The sequence below is a fragment of the Myotis lucifugus genome, unplaced genomic scaffold (genome assembly GCF_000147115.1).
Source record: "Myotis lucifugus unplaced genomic scaffold, Myoluc2.0 scaffold_190, whole genome shotgun sequence".
Lineage (NCBI taxonomy): Eukaryota > Metazoa > Chordata > Mammalia > Chiroptera > Vespertilionidae > Myotis > Myotis lucifugus.
In genome coordinates, this window is record NW_005871238.1 from 2,107,088 (window position 1) to 2,114,164 (window position 7,077).

General features: G+C 48.0%; 1 pseudogene; it reads right to left on the reverse strand.

The window, feature by feature from the left end:
- Window positions 1-386: 386 nt before the first annotated feature.
- LOC102430342 lies at window positions 387-3,571 on the reverse strand (annotated as a pseudogene).
- Window positions 3,572-7,077: the final 3,506 nt, after the last annotated feature.

Below are 7,077 nucleotides of genomic sequence, written 5' to 3' on the forward strand. Positions count from 1 at the left end.
CCACTGGTCTCATCTCTCGCCATGCGTTCTCTTTCAGACACACTGGTCTCTCAGTCTGAATCTCAGGGATGGCAAGCTTTTCCTCTTTTTCCTGAAGTAGGGTTTCCTGAACTCAGTTTTGTGTCTTTGGTGATGGTGCAAGGCAGGAGGTGGGAGGCGGGAATTAGGTCAGTGTCTCTGTAGTGCTGACCTAGAGAGCTTTCCAATGCTACCACTCACTGTCTTTGGCTCTACTTGGTCTGATTCTTCTCTAGCCTCACGGAGTCTCCAGAGCCCATACAAGGGGCTGGAGAGGGGTTACTGGCCCGTTTCAGAGTAACTTCTGCCTTTCCAGCTTTTCTCAGAAAAAGAACACCCAACTCTGCCATGAAACTACATAAAATTCTTCACTGAATTGTCCAGTAGATCTCAAAAGCCCAGGGAACTTTAGGAAGAAGAGTGGTCATAGGAATTTGCATATGAGGCCAAATGTCACAAGTCTCAAGAAAAATTGGAAGTGATTCATCTTGATCACCCTAACAATTTGCCTATTAAATCTCATGACCTCAGCGCCAATGTTCAGTTTCTCTCTTGATTCTTCAAGTTACTCCTAAACCAGTCAGTGAAATTCTCCCCAACATTTTTTTTTGTTTGTTTAGGCGTCTTGCACATAACCAGATGCTACAGGGGACAGTTTCTGCTCCTTCAATCCCTTCTTGTGTTTTTCAAATACAAATGTCCTGGCTCTGGCCTGATGCTGAGTGAAATGCTCCTGTGCTCAAAGTTGATTTTGGAGTCAGGAAAGCTCAACTCCAGTCTAAAGGGTGAGAGAGAAAGTGGGTCCACTCCATTGTCATTGAAGCTCCCTCTTGGTACAATCTTACAGCTGAATTTCTCACTAGTTCTTCTAAGAAACACGTAGACCTCAGTCATATCAGGAAAAACAGATTTTTCTCATTGATCTGATCCTGACTCTTATGAAATGAAAGTCCCAGAATATTCACGCTAAGAATTGTTATTTGAGAACTGGCTTATTTTTCAAGCACCACCACCCAAGATGGCTCTATATTTGCCATCTAGAAATGTAGTAATAGCTTTCCAATTTTCATTCACACCTCTCCAGCAACCAGGTGGTGGCTGTTTCTCCCAGAGCACCTCGCCTCATCCTTCCTTTTCTTTCCTTTTCTTTCCTTTTCTTTTCTTTTCTTTCCTTTCTTTTTTTTCTTACTCTTTAATTTATTATATAGATGCAGATCTGTTCTATGTACAATACTTGGTTCTATCAAAGAGTCGTACAAGGCATTCTATTGGTAATCCTTCCCAAAATAGATTCAGATAAAATAGATCTTTGTGCACTTCGTGGACTAGCAAAATTCAAGACTTATTGACTTCAGTTTTGAAGCCGTACATTCAATTCAAAATATACAGAATTAGGATTAAGGCGGTAAGAGTGGGCTGAAAGAAACCACAGGATTCCGAACAACTGAACTGTATTCTGCTCGCATCAGAGCCACAGTGTGAACAGCAAGGGCCTTTCACTGCAGTGTGAGGAGCTTCCTGGAATCTAAGGTGACAGCACGGGGCGGGCAAGCAGCTGAAGGCCCTGCTGGAGGCTTCGCCAGGGGCTCGTTCCCTCTCCACCTCTCCCTTCTTGGGTTCTTGCTTCAGTTTGTAATCAGCCAGGGCGGCCTTGATGGCACCTTCAGCCAGCATGGAGCAGTGCGGCTTCACGGGGAGGCAGGCACAGCTCCTTGGTGATGTCTGTGTTCTGATGGTCAAGGCTTCCTCCACCGTCTTTCCTTTCACCCATTCGGTGGCCAGCGGGCTGGAGGCAATTGCGGAACCGCAGCCAAATGTTTTAAACCTGGCGTCCAGGATCTTCCCCGTCTCATCCACCTGGATCTGTAATTTCATCGCGTCGCCACACGCTGGAGCCCCCACCAATCCAGTCCCAACAGTTTTGGATGTCTTGTCAGGAGACCCCACGTTTCTGGGATTTTCATAACGATGGACAGCCTTCTTGTGACAGAGCCGGGCGGAAGCTGACAGCTCCCGGCGGCAGGCGCGGGGTCCGGAGCAGCAGGGCTGACGCAGCCCGCCGCAGACGGCCCTCCAGTCGCCCTCTTTCTTTCTTTTCTAATCCTCTCCCATGGATATGCTTCTCATTGATTTTTTTTTTATTTTGAGAGAGAGAGAGAGAGAGAGAGAGAGAGAGAGAGAGAGAGAGAAACATTGATGTGAGAGGGAAACATCAACTGGTTGCCTCCTGTACGCACTCAGGAAATCAAACCCACAACCTGGGTATGTTGTACCCTGAGAGAATCAAATCCGCAATGTTTTTAGTGTAAGAGATGATGCTCCAACCAACTAAGTCACCTGGCCAGGGCCTTTCCTCTTTCTTTTTATTTTCCATTGATTTTTAAAAAGAGAATGGAAGAGAGGAAAGGGGAGAGAAACATCGATGTGAGAGAGACACATCCATTGGTTGCCTCCCACATGCACCCTAACAGAGGCTGGGGATAGAATCTGCAACCTATGTACGGACCCTTGACCGTGAATCCAACCTGTGACCCTTCAGTGCATGGGCCCGACACCTAACCATTGAGCAACACTGGCCAGGCCCTTTTCTCTTTCTTGAAGGCTTCTCCACACACACTCCCCTGACCTTCCATTTTTCAGTCTCTGATTCCAAAGGGAAGCTCTCTCTGATCCTCAACACTAGATCCGATCTTCCTAGTTTACATTTGCTCCGCCCTCACCAGCTCTTTTATCTCGCAGTTGTCATATTTGATGACACCTGTAGCATTGTCATGAATGAAATGAAATTACTAATTTTCCTTGGGGTGGTCCTCCAGCCTAGAATATAAACTGCATGAAGGCAAGAACTGTGCCTGTCTTTCTCAGTGCTAAATCCAGAATGGTGTTGCTTAATAAATGCATATAAACAATTTTTAAATAGTGTGAACTTGGTTGGTTGGGAGCCTACATTTTCCCCCCATTCACATCAGGACTATGTCGAATCTGCCTTCCTTCATTGAAGGATGCTTTGGGAAAATCCCTCAGTTCTGCTTTTATCACTTCTAGTAACTCAACAGTGCAGTTCAATGTAAAACTCCCCTTTAACCTCTTCCTGTCACTCCAGCTAAGGCTTGTCTCATGGTCCAAAAATCTATAATAGGAAGGGAGATATGGTCTAACACCTCTCCCCTCTATTTGCCTCATCTAATTTCAGCTTCTCTAGTGGTGAGGGCATGGCAGAGAGGCCAAACTAGTTCTCAGTTACCTGGCCGCTGCTAGTTTTCTCTGTTTCTCTGACTAAAACTGATCCACTGTGGATGCCTTCTCTGACAGACATCGGTGTGTTGGCTCATTTGTGGAGCACAGGTGTGAGTGTTTGGGGGGCCACAGGTTGGTGGGAGGGGAGCTCTCCGCTGAAGAGTGCTGATGTGGGAGGCTTCTCTGGCTTGGCCTCCCTGGCCCTCCGCCCACGCAGCTCCCACCGAGGGTGTAGCACCCAACCCCGCTGCTGCCATCCCTACCTGGTGGCCAGATGGCAAGACAAGTGAAGCCTGGCTACCTCTGCAGTGTCCATGCCGAGCAGTGAGTGTACAGACTCCTCCCCATCTCACTCAAAGTCCACGCTTCTGTCTTTGGGAAGATCAACGAATCCACTGCCCGACCAAGGAGAGCGGCTTCACTGTTTTTTATATTTCTTGACTCTCTCGTGTAGTGCTTTTGGAGCCCCTTTCAGTTGGCATTAAGGCAAGGTGACCTCATGCATGCAGAAGAGAGGGAAAAGCCACAGGTCTCTCCCAGATCCAACAATGTTGATCCTGATGATTTCCTCCTCCCTCCCCATTCTTCTATTTATACAGAGTGGGGGTGAAGAGTGCTGAGGTGGATTGCTGGGGGAGCAAAATCAACTCGATCAAGCCTTACTTAGCTCAGAGGTGATGCCATTCCTGACTTACGTATAGCTCTTTTGGGAGCGTGAGGTCTCCTTGTCTTAGCTCTAAGTTCGGGGCATTGGGAAAAGTCCATCAGGAATCACATTACAGATATCTACTGGTGTTGAGAGAGTGAACCAATGTGTTTGTTGTGCTGTCTGCTCCATAGAGAGCCTTTGCCCAAGCTGGGCTCCCGGACACAGGGCCACCGGGCTGGGAAGCGGTGAGTTCCTATTTCACTCAGGAAGGAAACAAACCAGCCAAGGCACTAACTCTCACGGGCTGTCAGACCCTCGTGGGCAGATGGAACGTTAAAAGCGAACAGAGCACAGTGAGAGCTTGGGACACAGCAGAGATATTGAGGGAAATGTACCCGCAGGATGAGGCGGAACAGAGGAAAGAAAAAATGAGACAGGAAGATGACGAGGGGGACAAAAATCTGGAAAGAGAAAAGATGGTGCAGGAAGAGGGAGAGGCTGAGGTCACGGGGAGGGAGCTGGGCGAAGGGACTGGGCTACAGCTTGCCCAGCTGGAGCACAGGGAGATGGGCAGAGCAGCTGATGAAAGAGAACAAGGGCCTGTGGTTCCGGCTTTGCAGCTGTGCAGGTGGCTCTGGGCTGAATCCGTCCCTTCCTCTACCATGCTGTCTTCTGAGGTGATTCCGAGGAGAGAGGAGGAAGGTGGGGGAGGTGTGGTGCAGGAGCTGCCACTTTAATTTTAAAAAAAAATATTTTTATTGATTTCAGAGAGGAAGGGAGGGGGGGGAAGAGAGAGAGAAACATCAATGATGAGATAATCATCAATTAGCTGTCTCCTCCACACCCCCTACTGGGGATGGAGCCCTCAACCAGGGCATGTGCCCTGACCAGGAATCGCACTGTGACCTCCTTGTTCATGGGTTAACTGCTCAAACATGGTGCCACACGGCTGGGCAGGAGCTGCCACTTTAACAAACTCGCTAGCCCAAAGGCACTGCAGGTGATGGATCCTATTATTCCTGGACAAGAAGTGAGAATAAAAGATGGAACCTTTTTAAAAATATATTTTTATTGATTTCAAAGAGGAGGGGAGAGGGAGAGAGAAATATCAACTATGAGAGAGAATCACTGATGAGCTGCCTCCTGCACGCCCCCTGCTGGAAATTGAGCCTGCAATCTGAGCATGTGCCCTTGACCGGAATCTAACATGGGACCCTTCAGCCTGCAGGCTGTTGCTCTATCCACTGAGCCAAACCGGTTCGGGAAAGATGCAACCTTTCTAAGACAGCTTTGGTCTCTGCAAGAGTTGTGTAGCATAAACATGGTCAAGGAAGCCACTTAAAATTAAAACCTGCAATGAAGAACTTTGGAAAGACTTTCTCTCCCAATACCCAGACCCATTCCTTAGCCGGGAGCTTTTGGGTAAAAAGTGTGGCACAGAGTCAGGCACAAAAACAGGTTCAGTCGACATGGGGTCTCATTAAGCACTTCCCAACATAGGGTCTCAGCCTCCAGCATGGCCGGGCATGTGGTAAGTATGGGTGGGCAATAAATGAACTCATGGATTGAAGGTCCAGGCCTCATTTATATGTGCCCCTAGTCGGTCCCACCCCCTGGGCCCAATCAAGCTGTTTCTTTGGGCAGAGCCATCTATGAAGGCTGCATTTTCTGAGTTCCCAGGAGCTCCTGGCCTTGCAAACTTCCATGTGTCACCTAGTACTGCTGTTGGGACTAGCTGGTCCCTGGCAGTGTAGCTAATGCACTTGGGGACCACGGGAACCTAGGAAGGACCACTGGACATTGTAACTTGAGAAGGAATGAGTGTGGGACCACGGAGCTGAGCAGGGTAGTAAGTGGAGGAGAGAACCAAGTCCCATGGACAGACCTAGAAACACAAAGCTAATGGTCAGAACAGCAGAAAGCCTGGAGGCATCTTATGCCATGCTGTTCAAACAGTGGTGTGTGGGCCCGGCTGTGGTGGCTCAGTGGATTGAGCCTCGTCCCATGGACCAAGAGGTCCTGGGTTCGATTCCCAGTCAGGACACATGCCTGGATTGTGGGCTCGATCCTCAGTAGGGGCATGCAGGAGGCAGCCAATCCATGAGTCTCTCTCATCATTGATGTTTCTATCTCTCTCCCCTTCTCCCTTCCTCTCTGAAATTAATAAAAATCTTAAAAAAACAAAAACCAGTGGTGTGTGGGCAGCAGTATCTGCGTCTCCATCTCCTGGTAATTCATTAGAAATGCAGAATCTCAATTCTCCCCCAGGACCTACTGACTTAAAGTCTGCATTTTAACAAAACCACCAGGTGATTTTCTGCGGTTCAATGGAAAGTTTAAGAAGCACTGATAGAATCCAAGACATTCAGTTTTACTTGAACATGCTCCAGTGGAACCAGCAGAGGGCAGTGCAGCATGGCTGCCAGAGCCCGCTGAGCAACTACAGGGAAAACTTGGCCTCAGACTTCAGTTCACCCGAGAACTGTGGGCCAAGGTTGGACAATCTTCTCTGCACAGAGACAAATGGCTCAAGCTCACTGAACCACCCCATTAAGCTTAGATGTATAGGAAACCCAATGAGGGGCTTGGGAACACATGAGAATCAGGCTTGGTCTTGTACTAGAGGTTCCAGACAAGCTTGGGGTATCAGACGTCCTTAAGGCATCCCCAGATTCACGGGCATGTGACCTGTACAATCAAGCCATTTCGATGCTCAAAAGGGTGTCGCACTTGGTTTGGTCCTCTGCTGTCAAGATCTTGACATTCTTAATAATGTCATCTTTCAACGTGTGTTTTTTTGTGAACTCCATTGAGACCATGGAGATGTACAGGAGCAGAGGAGATGTGTGCTGTGTGAACGCCAGTCACTGTTCCCTGTTGCTCCAATCATATGCAGCCTCCATGGTACCCCATACGTACAGAGCCCAGTGGACCCATGACATATGGAAGTTTACTGAGACGCAAAGTGAGTACGAAGGAAGTGTGTTATGGAAGCCACCGTCTTCCATAGAGTTGCTGGTAGAATGTGTGTGCGTCAAGAAGTAAAATGAACACAGTTAAGTTAGTGTTTTACAGTATTTCCACTGTCCTGGTCAGAACAAAATACACATGCATATATGAACAAAATGTGAATTGAGTACTTTCAATGATTCCACAGACAAATTAGATGTTCT